Source organism: Artibeus jamaicensis, unplaced genomic scaffold (assembly GCF_021234435.1).
Source record: "Artibeus jamaicensis isolate MK-2021 breed Jamaican fruit bat unplaced genomic scaffold, CSHL_Jam_final contig_374, whole genome shotgun sequence".
Lineage (NCBI taxonomy): Eukaryota > Metazoa > Chordata > Mammalia > Chiroptera > Phyllostomidae > Artibeus > Artibeus jamaicensis.
The window spans coordinates 282,367-295,792 of record NW_026521808.1 but is presented as its reverse complement, the minus strand read 5'-3'; the positions used below and the strand labels follow the sequence as shown (position 1 = coordinate 295,792).

General features: G+C 39.1%; 1 protein-coding gene across 1 annotated transcript in view; it reads left to right on the top strand.

Annotated features, from left to right (window-relative positions):
• The first annotated feature begins 1,082 nt into the window (after nucleotides 1–1,082).
• The window catches only part of SPRY3 (sprouty RTK signaling antagonist 3), a 177,839-nt gene continuing 165,495 nt past the window's right edge, over nucleotides 1,083–13,426 (top strand). The window contains exon 1 of the mRNA XM_037153764.2: nucleotides 1,083–1,350. The gene's annotated coding sequence lies outside the window, so the exon portion shown is untranslated. The remainder of the gene's footprint in view (nucleotides 1,351–13,426) is intronic.

Sequence of the window (13,426 nt, the reverse complement as noted above, 5' to 3'; positions counted from 1 at the left end):
TACTGCTGTTCTTAGGTTTGACAAGCAGAGATACACAAATGCGTGTGATTCCTAACACAGATGCCAACAAAGGATATGATCCATCCCAGTCTACACTTCCCAAAAATAAAGAATGAGGTGGGGCATGCAAAAGACTCCCCCAGGCTCTACTGACCCAGCAAACATTCTCTTCATCACACTGGTTATGAAATAAAGTATAAACTCTTAATGTATGGTGATAAATAAACACATTCACCTCTCATTTTGAAGATTACAGTGTTTTGCATAATATATGTTACTATTATCTTTATCACCAGTTCCTTAATACAGAGGAATCAGAATGGCAGCACAATGTTGGTCCATGGTGTTAATACTTTTTCTTTGCCATTATAGTTAAGTTAATGTAAAATATGTTGTATCATTTTTACAACAGTGTTTCCTGAAAGGGCAATAGCCATTAAGAAGTAACTCTAAAAACTGCTGTATGGGAATGAATTATGGAAGTATTCTCACATGTGAGAGCTCAAGTATTTCTTTTTTTTTTTAGCTTTTCTATATTTATTTATTTTAATTGTTGTTCAAGTACATTTTTCTGTCTTTTACTCTCATCCCAGGGCCCCACTCCCCACCCAAGTGCTCCCATTTTCAAGTATTTCTTTCAGCGACTGGGTATACACACTTAAGTCACCCAAGTCTTTTACGATGAGACTTGTTAAGCAGTGTATTATGTTCATTTTACATAAAACATTTTGGTCAAACAATCATCAGGTTAAAATCTTTAATAGTAAAGCATTCACAAAAAGCATTCTTCAGAGTCGACATTCAACTCAGCATCGAATGGATGTTGTTTCCAGTTTTCAGGGCAATGAGTAGTATGAAAAAGGCTTTTGAGATTTTAGACACAAAACTTCCTCGCTTAGCTTCCGCAATGCCCTGTTCTGCCACTCCTGACTCTTGATAGGCATCTTTGCTCAGGAGGGGCAGACAAAGGGTAAAATCTGGGCAGAGAACATTAGTGGATATAAGAAAGAAAGAAAAATCAGTGCTGCAAGGTCTTGCAGGCAGCCGAGTTCTACCTTCCACTCCAATGTCAAGCAAAATGAAGCTAGGAGAAGGTAGGGACTGGCTGAAAGCTAGACACCAAGTCAGTGACAGATCCAGGACTGGGAAGTCCAATCGGGTTTGAAACAATGTATAGTGGGCGAAAGTCCCAAGGCGAGCTTGCTCCAGATCTTCCAGCTTTTCTCCAGCGGTAGGCCACTCTGGCCCCGCGCTGATTTCAGGGCGGACACTTTGTCGCGCAACTGGCACGAACCGTGACGACAGCCGTGCATCAAGGCACCAGTGGACTTTTCCTCTTCCAGGGTTAAGGTGAGTACCACCGCCGACGGGCCGAGCACCTAGGGTGGGAGCCCCTGCCCCACACCGCGCCGGGCCTTAGTGCAGGCGCCTGGGTAAACTCCACCCATCGCACCCACCCAGGACTCCCCTTCCCTGATCCATGGAGCGGGACCCACCTGTGCTGGAGGTCCAGACTCCCAATTAAGCAAAACAGAAAGAATTGCAAGTAAGGAGAGCCTCAGGATGCAGCCTTGCGCCCGCCCTTTGCTTTTGCCTAGAAACAATCGGCCCTGCGTTCACTTCCCCCCAGTCCATTCAGGCCCAGCAGCAACCCAGGAGGCCCCGCCCCACTCCTTCCGGCCCTGCAGGGTGGGCTCCTCGCGTGCCTGGGACCGCGCACGCTGTGGAGGCGTGCCTCTGATCCAGAATGATGGGAATGGGGCACACTATTTTATTTAAAAGATTTTGGAGCCACAGGCGCAGAGAGCATAGGCACAGAGATCTATATAGCGGTCTCCTTGCTTGCCTTTTCAATGTTCCTCCCGAGTCTCCCTACTACACTCCTGTTTACGATGTCTTAAGGTTTTCTGGAATTAAAATTCTTTCACTATCCTTCCACCACTTTCTTGAACTTAACCTCACATACCACTCAGTGCGGGACTCCCACCATCGAATTCAGGGTACAGGTACAGTGCTAAATACAGTGAGCACTAGAAGGGAAGTAACTATTAAGATTAAACAAAAGCAAACTAAAAGGACAGCTAGATCAGGAGTGGAAACATAGAAATGAAGATCTCAAGGAGGGTTAGCAACAGGGGAGTGGGAGGAGGAGAGGGGGGGAGAAAGTACAGAAAATAAGTAGCATAGACAGTAGGTAGAAAATAGATGGGGGGGCAAGAATAGTATGGGAAATATAGAATCTAAAGAACTTGAGACACATGGTCATAAACTAAAGGGGGGGTAATGGTGGGGACGGGGTGGGTAGGGTGGAGGGGAATGAAGGGGGGTAATAGAACAACTGTAATGGCATAATCAATAAAAAATTAATTAAATAAAAAATTTAAAAATAAAAAAATTTTAAAAAATGCACATCTTATGCTTGTAAAAATTAACGAACAATCCATATGACAAAGAAGGACCAAAAAGTGCACTGAATTAGCTTGTGCAATGAAAATCCAGGGTAGAGGAAAAAATCAGAGAAAGAACAAATTTTCTCTCTCTCTAATACTTTACATGTAAATATGTATACATGCATACATGTATACATATATGTATGTATACATATATGCATATATGGAAAGCTGAGCAGCATTGTAGTTATTAGAGATGAAAATATTAGTCTAATTTTGAAAGGGTAAATAAGGAAACCATTTGTAAAAATTAGAATCAACAAAAGAAGAAAAGGGTTTCACACTTTGCCCTTATTTGTCTATTTGGAAAACTGTTAGTCTTTATTTTTTAAAAACATTTTATTTATTTTACTTTTAGAGAGAGTGGAAAAGAGGGGGGAAGAAAGGGAGAGAAGCATGAATGTGTGGTTGCCTCTCACATGGCCCCAACCCAGGCATGTGCCCTGACCAGGAATGGAACTGGTGACCCTTTGGTTTGCAGACTAGCACTCAATCCACTGAGCAACATCAGCCAGGAATCTTAGTTTTTATTTTTGACTCAATTTACCTGTTACCTAATCTGTGAATCCTTTCCTATACTTTCCAAATAAATTTATATTCTCATTTTCCATGAGTCTGTTATGCACAATGACTCCAGTATAGGCCTCAAGTATACCACATCATTCTGTATTCTAACTTCTCTCTTTGAATGCTTGTGTCCTCTAGTGAACAAATAGCTTCTTGAGAGCAGAAAATTTGTATTTTTAAATTTTATTTTCAAAGACCCTATCACAGGACCTAACATACATTATTATTTATTGAATATTTGGTGAAAATTGTTTAGAACCAGTGATAGACAGAAAAAAGCTGTAGCTAGGATGTGAATTAATGCACAGAAGAATAGCTGCATATGGCAAGATACTAGATTCAGGTTGGTATTCATGCAACAAACACTTACGAGTGCCTTCTGTACACCAAGTGCCATATTAAGCTCTGGATGAAGATGGTAAAAAAACCCCAAACAGATAGACTCTAAAGCTTTATGGAGTTTAAAACGAATAGGAATTGACCAGGCAAATAGGAAAAGGAAAACTCCAGACAGAGTGAATAGCATAATCAAAGTTCCTGTAATAGGAAGGAGCATGACAGTAGCAATTAGAGTGAAAAAGATCAATAAAGGTAAGGTGAAATTAACAGATAGAAAGTACCCAGAAATAGGAAAGAGGTTAATAGATAAAGCCTGTTTAACAGTTGGTAAAAAAAAAAACAAACCACAGTTTTTTTTAGTAATAATGCTGGGCTAAGTGTTTTATAACAAACACTTAAGGTAGATAATATTATTATCCCTGCTTTATGGATAGGGAAACTGGGGAATGAAGAAGTTAAACAATTTTGTCTGAATCACATAGCAGTTAAGTTTCAGGGCTGAGATTCAAACCTGGGTAATCTGGCACCAGACCTGAGGGCAGGAACTGTAATAAAAGCACAGGTAAAAACTACAAAGCACTCTTTCACAAAATATGTTCATTGTTTCCAGATATTTAGCATCTATGAGACACAATACCCTGGATTCGAACATTAATGCTCTAGACATAAGACTCTGGCATACACGTGGTTTGGTATTGGTGCCATTGGTATGTGATACTATCAAGCAACAATGACCTTAACATTTAGGCATCAGCAGCAGGCCAAAGCAGATGAAGAAGAAAATAGTAGATGCTCTGAGTGTTACTTTGTGGAGCACCTATGGGGACTTCAGCAAAGGACTTCACTTCTCTGACCTTTAATATCCTATTTCACAAATGGGCATAATAATATTTATATTACAGGACTGTGATGATTAAATGAGACAAGATGTGTAAAGTACTTGGCTATATCTTACACACAGTAAAGGCTCAGTGGGTATTAGCTGCTATGATGATGGTTTTTACTATTAAAATGATGCATTTTAGTGACTAAAGGAGGGGAGGTATGACCAAACAGGGAAGATATGGTTCCATTTGAGAAGGTTACATGGAATATCAGATATATACTGAATAGGTGGTGAAACAAGTTTATTGCCTCCTCTTTATAACAGTTGCATCCTCTCTCCTTCATTTTTAGTTAGCACTTACTATTTTGTGTTGTAATTGTTTACTTGTTGGTTTCCCTTATTATGATTTGTGTGTGTTTGTGTGTATGAAGCAGCTAATGGTGTCTGACACACAGTGGGAACTTAAAGAATATTCATTGAAAGAGTGAGTTAATGTCCAAATAAAAATCAATAGGTACAAATGTGCTAAGAAATAAGTGGGGAAATGATAGTACCTGGGTCTATTTACAACCTTCCTGTGTTTCTAGAACACACCAGGCTTATTCCTGCTCTGCTTCCAATAATATGATGTACAAATCTATTTGCCCACATCTGCCCTAATAACACTAGGGGCCAAGGGTAGGCAACTTAAAAAATTTTTTTATTCCTGCTCAGTTACAGTTGTTCTCAATTTTACCCCATTGATCTCCCCTGCCTTACCAACCCCCCCCCCACATTCAATCCCCCCACACGCATCCTTCTTTATGGGACCTTGATATTCATGTTCCTCGACTTGACTCTCCCCCCTTCTTTCCCCCGTTATTGCCCTCCCCCCTCCCTTCTGGTCACTGTCAGTTTTTTCTTTCTTTTTTAATTGTTGTTCAAGTACAGTTGTATCCATTTTCACCTCATCCCTGCTTCCTACCCTCAAACCAACCCCCTTTGGTTTTGTCCATGTGTCCTTTATACATGTTCCTTGATGGCCCTTCCCTTATTATCCCCAACTATCCCTCTCTCCCTTCTTCTCTGGTTACTGTCAGTTTTTTCTTTATTTCCATGTCTCTGGTTATATTTTGCTTGCTTGTTTTTTTTTTTTTGTTGACTAAGTTCCACTTATAGGTGAAATCATATGGTATTTGTCTTTCACCTCCTTGCTTATTTCACTTAGCATAATATTTTCTAGATCCATCCATGCTGTCATAAAGGGTAGGAGTTCCTTCTTTCTTTCTGCTGTATAGAATTCCATTGTGTAAATATACCACAGTTTTTTGATCCACTCATGTACTGAGGGGCACTTAGGCTGTTTCCAGCACTTGGCTATTGTGAATAATGCTGCTATAAATATTGGGGTACATAGGTTCTTTAAATTGGTGTTTCAGGATTCTTAGGGTATAAGCCAACCAGTGGAATTGCCAGGTCAAAAGGTAGTTCTATTCTTAGTTTTTTGAGGAAATTCCATACTGTTTTCCACGGAGGCTGCACCAGTGTGCCTTTCCACCAATACTGTACTAGGGTTCCCTCTCTCCACATCCTCACTAGTACTTGTTTGTTGATTTTTTTATCATGGCCATTCTGACTGATGTGAAGTGGTATCTCATTGTGGTTTTATTTTATTTTTTTAAAGATTTTTATTTATTTGTCTTTAGAGGGGAAGGGAAGGGAAGAGGAGGAGAAACATCAATGTATGGTTGCCTTTCGTGTGTCCCCTACTGGGAACTGGCCTGCAACCCAGGCATGTGCCCTGACTGGGAATCGAACCGCGATTGTCTGGTTCGCAGGCCTGCACTCAATCCACTGAGCTACACCAGCCAGGGCTCATTGTGGTTTTAATTTGCATCTCTCTGATAGTTAGTGATGTTGAACATCCTTTCATATGTCTCTGGGCCCTCTGTATGTCCTCCTTGGAGAAGGGTCTGTTCAGTTCCTATGCCTATTTTTTAATTGGATTGTTTGTCTTCCTGGTGTGGAGTTGTATGACTTTTTTTATATATTTTGGAGATCAAACCCTTATCTGAGGTATCATTTGCAGATACATTTTCCCATACAGTTGGTTCCCTTTTCATTTCTCTAATGTTTTCTTTTTTTTTAAATTTTTTTATTGTTTATGCTGTTACAGTTGTTCTATTCCCCCTTTATTCCCCTCCACCCTACCCCTCATCCCCACCATTACCCCCCTTTAGTTTATGACCATGTGTCTCAAGTCCTTTAGATTCTATATTTCCCATGCTATTCTTGCCCCCCATCTATTTTCTATCTACTGTCTATGCTACTTATTTTCTGTACCTTCTCCCCCCCTTCTCCTCCTCCCACTCCCCTGTTGCTAACCCTCTTTGAGATCTTCATTTCTATGTTTCCACTCCTGATCTAGCTGTCCTTTTAGTTTGCTTTCGTTTTAGGTGTGGTTGTTAATAACTGTGAGTTTGTTGTCCTTTCACTGTTCATGTTTCTTTAACTTCTTTTTCTTAGATAAGTCCCTTTAACGTTTCATATAATAAGGGCTTGGAGATGATGAACTTTTTGAATTTGATCTTATCTGAGAAGCACTTTATCTGTCCTTCCATTCTAAATGAAAGGTTTGCCGGAGAGAGCAGTCTTGGTTGTAGGTCTTTGGATTTCATGACTTGGAATACTTCTTTCCAGCCCCTTCTTACCTGTAAGGTCTCTTTTGAGAAATCAGCTGACAGTCTGATGGGGGTTCCTTTGTAGGTGACTTTCCCCTTAGCTCTTGCTGCTTCTAGGATTCTGTCCTTCATTTCAATCTTGGCTAATGTAATTATGATGTGCCTTGGCGCGTTTCTTCTTGGGTCCAACTTCTTTGGGACTCTCTGAGCTTCCTGGATTTCCTGGAAATCTATTTTCTTTGCCAGATTGGGGAAATTCTCCTTTATTATTTGTTCAAATAAGTTTTCCACTGGTGGCTGTTCCTTTCCACCTTCTGGTACCCCTATAATTCGGATGTTGGGGTGTTTAAAGATGTCCTAGAGGTTCTTAAGTCTCTTCTCATTTTTTTGAATTCTTGTTTCTTCATATTTTCCTGTTTGGCCATTATTTTCTTCCTTCTGGTTCACTCCCTGGATTTGAGTCCCAGTTTCCTCTTCATCACTATTGGTTTCCTGTGCAATTCCCTTCATTTCAATTAGTTTAGCCTTCATATGTTCCTCTAATTTCTGACTATAATCAACCAGTTCTGTGAGCATCCTGATCACCAGTGTTGTGAACTGTGCATCTGAAAGTTTTGCTATTTCTTTGTCGCTTAGATTTATGTGCTCTGGGGCTTTGAGATCTTCTTGAGCCATTTTTAGTCTGTTCGTGCCCGTTAATTATGAGGAGCAGAGCCTTAGATGTTTACCAGGGCGGGGCTGCTCAGGTCGCTGGGTTGTGATGCTGTATGTGGGGGCGGGGTCAGAGTGGGGAAATGGCAGCCCCCTCTGCTACCTCTCGCTCCTGAAGCCTGCTAGGTCCCGTCATCTCACCGCCCACTCCTTTCTTGGTCTATCGGTCAGGCTGAAGAATTTGTTGTTATCAGACATCCAAAAAGTTCAATTTCCTGTGTTCTGGCTGTGTTTTCTGTTGCTAATATTTTGTTGTCTCTCAACTTGGTTGTGGGAGAAAGCATGGTATCTCCACCTCTGCCTCCATCTTGGCAGAAGTCTGGTTCTATTTTTATTTTAATAGTTTTCTTTAGCTGTGCTGAAGCTTTTAATTTTGATGAGATACCATTTGTTTATTCTTTCCTTTATGTCCCTTGCTCTAGGGGACATATCAGTAAAAATGTTGCTGTGTTTTTCTTGAAAAATATCAAGAAAATATCTGAGATTTTCTTGCCAATGTTCTCCTCTAGGACTTTAATGATTGTCACGGATTATATTTCAGTATATTATCCACCCTTGAATTTATTTTTCTGTATGGTGTAAGTTGGTGGTCGAATTTTATTTTATTTTTGCATGTAGCTTTCCAGTTCTCCCAACACCATTTGTTGAAGAGGCGATTTTTACTCCATTTTATGTTACTGCCCCCTTTGTCAAATACTAATTGACCATAGAGACTTGGGTTTATTTCTGGGCTCTGTGTTCTGTTCCATTTGTCTATATGCTTGTTTTTATGCCAGTACCAGGCTGTTTTGATTACAGTGACCTTGTAATACAGTTAGGTATCAGGTATTGTGATTTCTCCTACTTTGTTCTTCTTTCTCAAAATTGCAGCTGCTATTCAGGGTCATTTATGGTTCCATATAAGTTTTTGAAGTGTTTGTTGTATGTCTGTGAAATACGCCATTTTTACTTAAATTGGTATTGCATCGAATCTGTAGATTCTTTGGGTAGTATGGACATTTTGATGATGTTAATCCTTCCAATCCATGAGCATGGTATAAGTTTCCATTTGTTTGTGTCTTCCTTGATTTCTTTCTTCAGTGTTGTGTAGTTTTCTGTGTATAAGTCTTTTACCTCCTTGGCTAGGTTTATTCCTGGGTATTTTATTTTTCTTTTGCTGTATCAAATGGTATTTTTTTTCTCGATTTCTACTTCTGGTGTTTCATTGCTGGTATACAAAAATGCCTTTGATTTCTGGATATTGACTTTGTATCCTGCTGTTTTGCCAAGTTCATTGATTAGGTTGAGCATTTTTGGGGTAGAGTCTATAGGATTTTCCATGTACACTGTCATGTCATCTGCAAACAGTGACAGTTTTGTTTCCTCCTTTCCAATTTGGATGCCTTTTATTTCCTTTTCTTGTCTACTCACTGTGGCTAAAACTTCCAATACTATATTGAATAGAAGTGGTGAAGGTGGACAACTTTGTCTTATTCCTGATCTTAGTGGAAAAGCTTTTAGTTTTTGCTCATTGAGTATGATGTTGGCTGTAGGTCTCTCATATATGGCCTTTATTATATTGAAGAATGCTCCCTCTATTCCCACTTTGCTGAGTGTTTTTATCATGAATGTGTGTTGTACCTTATCAAAAGCTTTTTCTGCGTCTATTGATATGATCATGTTGTTTTTGTCTTTGGTTTTGTTTATGTGATGTATTACATTTACTGATTTGCGAATATTTAACCATCCTTATGTCCCTGGGATGAATCCCACTTGGTCATGCTGTATGATCTTTTTAATGTATTGTTGGATGCAGTTTGCCAATACTTTGTTAAGGATTTCAGTGTCTATATTCATCAGTGATATTGGCCTGAAGATTTCTTTCTTTGTTTTATCTTTATCTGGTTTTGGGATTAGGATGATGCTAGCTTCATAAAAGGAGTTTGGGAGCCATTCAGCATTTTGGATATTTTGGAATAGTCTGTGAGGAATAGGGGTTAGCTCTTTCTTAAATGCTTTGTAGAATTCTCCTAGGAAACCATCTGGTCCAGGGCTTTTGTGTGTCAGGAGATTTTTGATTACAGCTTCAATTTCATTTGCTGTTATTGGTCTATTCAGGCTTTCTGCTTCTTCTTCATTAAGTTTTGGAAGATTATAGTCTTTCTAGAAATGTGTCCATTTCACCTAGGTTTTCAAATTTCTTGGCATACAGCTCTTCATAGTAATTTCTTACAATCCTTTGTATTTCTGTGGTGTCAGTTGTAATCTGTCCTTTTTCATTTCTGATTGTGTTTATTTGGGTCCTCTCTCTTCTTTTCTTGATGAGCCTGCTTAAAGGCTTGTCTATTTTGTTTACCTTTTCATAAAACCAGTTCCTGGATTCACTGATCCTTAGAATTGTTCTTTTAGTCTCTATTTCATTTAATCCTACTCTGATCTTGGTTATTTCCTTCTTTCTACTTGCTCTGGGCTGTCTTTGTTGTTGTTCCTCAAGTTCTTGTAGGCATAGGGCGAGGTTGTTTGATTGAAATATTTCTATCTTTTTTAGGTAGGCCTGTATTGCTAGGAACTTCCCTCTCAGGACTGCCTTCACTGTGTCTCATGAGTTTTTGGTTGTTGTGAGTTCATTTTCATTTGTGTCCAGAAACTTTTTGATTTCTTCTCAAATTTCACTCTTGACCCATTCATTGTTTAATAGCATGCTATTCAATCTCCATGATTTTGAGTGTTTGGGGTTTTTTCCTTTGGGGCTGGTTTCCAGTTTCAGTCCCTTGTTATTGGAGAAAATGCTTGGGATGATTTCAATTTTAAAAAAATTTGTTGAGGCTTGTTTTGTGTCCTATCATGTGGTCAATCTTTGAAAATATTCCATGCACATTTGAAAAGAATGTGTATTTAGCTTCTTTGGGATGAAGGGTTTTATATACATCAGTTAAGTCCATTTCATCTGGGGCGTTGTTCAATGCCACAGTATCTTTGTTGATATTTTGTTTGGAAGATCTGTTCATTTTTGACAGTAAGGTGTTAAAATCCCCACCTATAATTGTGTTGTTTTCATCAATATCTTTCTTGAAGTCCCCTACAATATTTTTGTATATTTGGGTACTCCTATGTTGGGTGCATATATATTTACAATGTTTATATCCTCTTGGTGAATTCTTCTCTTGAGTATTATGAAGTAACCTTCTGGGTCTCTTTTTATGGCCATTTTTTTGAAGACTATTTTGTCTCATATGAGTATTGCTACCCCAGGTTTTTTTTCCTGGCCATTTACTTGGAAAATGTGTTTTTAGCCCTTCACTTTTAGTCTGTGTGGGTCTTTTGGCCTGAGGTGAGTCTCTTGTAGGCAGTATATGTGTGGGTCATGCTTTCTTATCCATTCAGCTAGTCTATGTCTTTTGATTGATCATTTAATCCATTTATGTTTAAGGTTATTATTGATAGGTACTTATTCATTGTTATTATCATACCTGTGCTTCTCTTTGTCTCTCTCTTTTCCTTCCTTTCTTTAAAGCAGACCTTTTAGTATTTTTTGCAGAGCTTGTTTGTTGGATGTCTATTCTTTTAGATTTCTTTTGTCTTGGCAGCTCTTTATTTGGCCTTCTATCTTGATTGAGAGCCTTGCTGGATAAAGTAACCTGGATTTAAGGCCTCTGGTTCTCATTACTTGGAATATTTCTTGCCATTCTCTTCTTGCTTGGAGCATTTCCATTGAGAAGTCAGCAGCTAACCTTATTGGGGCTCCCTTGCATGTTATGTTCTTTTTCTGCCTTGTTGCCTTTAGGATTCTCTGTTTGTCTTGGAATTTTGCCATTTTAATGATGTGTCTTGAAGTGGGCCTCTTTGGGTTACTCCTGATTGGGACGCTCTGTGTTTCCTGGGTTTGTGTGGCTTTTTCTCTCATCAAATCAGGGAAATTTTCCATCATTACTTTTTCAAATATATTTTCTATTCCTTGCTCTTCTTCTCCTTCTGGTATCCCTATTATTCAGATATTAGTACATTTCATATTGTGTTGCATTTCTCTTAATCCCTCTTCATTCTTTCTGAGCCTCTTTTCCTTTTCTTGCTCTTCTGGGTGTTTTTTTTTTTTCTACTTTGTCCTCCAAGTCAGTGATCCGATCTTGTGCTTCATTGATCTTGCTTTTGATTCCTTCCACTGTGTTCTTCAGTTCAGAAATTGTATTATTCATTTCCTCTTAGCCATTGTTGATAGTTTCTATTTCCTTTTTCTTGTTGGTATAGTTTGCCGTGAGTTCACTGTGGCCCCCCTGTAGTTTCTGGTAGCTCATTGTGAGCTCTTTGAACTTCCTGATAACCAGTGCTTTGAATTCAATATCTGATAGCTGACTTGCCTCTGTTTCACCTAGCATTCTTTATGAGACTTCCTCCTTTTTTTTTCATTGGGGTGGGGGGTTGTTTCTTTGTCTTCCCATGGTTTGTGAGACTCTTCTTGTTAGCTTCAGCTTGTTAAATGGATTTGTTCTGGCTTCCTGGGTTTATGGTGTGAACTTCTGTAGTATAGTACCTGTGATATTCAGTGGTGTAGTCTCCTTGATCTCCCCAGCTCACTGGTCTTGGGCTCTTCTTTACATTGGCTCTGAGTTTGTCTTTGGGTTTTGATTGTTTCTTGGTCTTTTTTTGTGGTTCCTTCCCAATCTGCTGGTGAACTGATGGTCCCACTGTCCACCACCTCTTGTATTTTGTTGTGCTGGTGAGGGCAGGTTGTATTGAAGCTAGTGCTTCTGTGTGTACAAGGTTTTGAGGATTCTCTTTGGCTCTTGTTCAGTTGTTTGCCCTGGGTAGGTCTCTACTGTTTAGTTGTAGTTCCAGATAGGTCTTCGATTTAGGTTTGTGTGATTTCCACTCTCTCCTTCACCTTTTTTCTGTTGTTATCTTTTGGTGGTTGCTTTGTTTTTGGGTTTTCTATTCCATTGGGCATCCTGCTCTTCACCACTTCCACCTACTGTTTTTTTTTTTATGATCAGCTGGAGAGGACGGCAAAATGGTTTATGACAGCAGGAGAGTATTCTATGATATTTATAATAGCATCCAGTGGAGAAGAGATAGGGGATCCTTTTGGTACATATTGTGGTAACCATAATCTTCAACACAACTAGCCACTTTTTAGAAAGTGACCAGAGGGGAGAGGGAAGGGAATTTAAGGGGAAAAATGGGGAGGGATTTTGAGGAACAAGTATGAAAGACACAGGGATGAGGACTGTGGGGGGGAAATGGGAGGGAGGTGGGGGAGACGGGGGGCTGGGATGGGAGAAATAGACAAAAAAATGTACTTGAAAAATAATTAAATAAAAAATTTTAAAAAACACACAAAAAAGAAAGGATGGAAGGAAGATAAATCTATTGTTGGGGAGGGAAGTTTTGTGATTTGAATCTAGAAAGCAGTGAGGTTGTGGGAGGTCAGATTCTGAGGTAAGGAGAAAATAAAGGATCGTAAATAGGTGTTGTGTGAGAGAGAATAGAGTTAACCTCTACAGTATTATAGTTCAGGAAACAATGAAGTGGGCTAAGATCTGGGAGGGGTGTTGTGTAGTGTTTACAATAGTATGGAATAGCTATTATTTACAATAATATTGAGCAACAATCATATGACAGAATCTATAAAATACCAAGAATAGGGAGTATTGTATCTTCAATAGTGTGTTGATGAAGCACAGGTGAAGTAAAGGACAGTAAATTAGCAATAGAGTATGAATGAAGGGACAGGGGAAACCTGCCAAATGGTACAACATATCTAGCCACGGCAAAGAAGACTATACAGAAAGAGGAGGAATACAAATATACTATTAAAATAAAAGATGTAAGAATAATAAAAATTAATGAAAAAATAATACAAATATACAGCAATTTGTAATTTCTCTGCTATAGCAAAG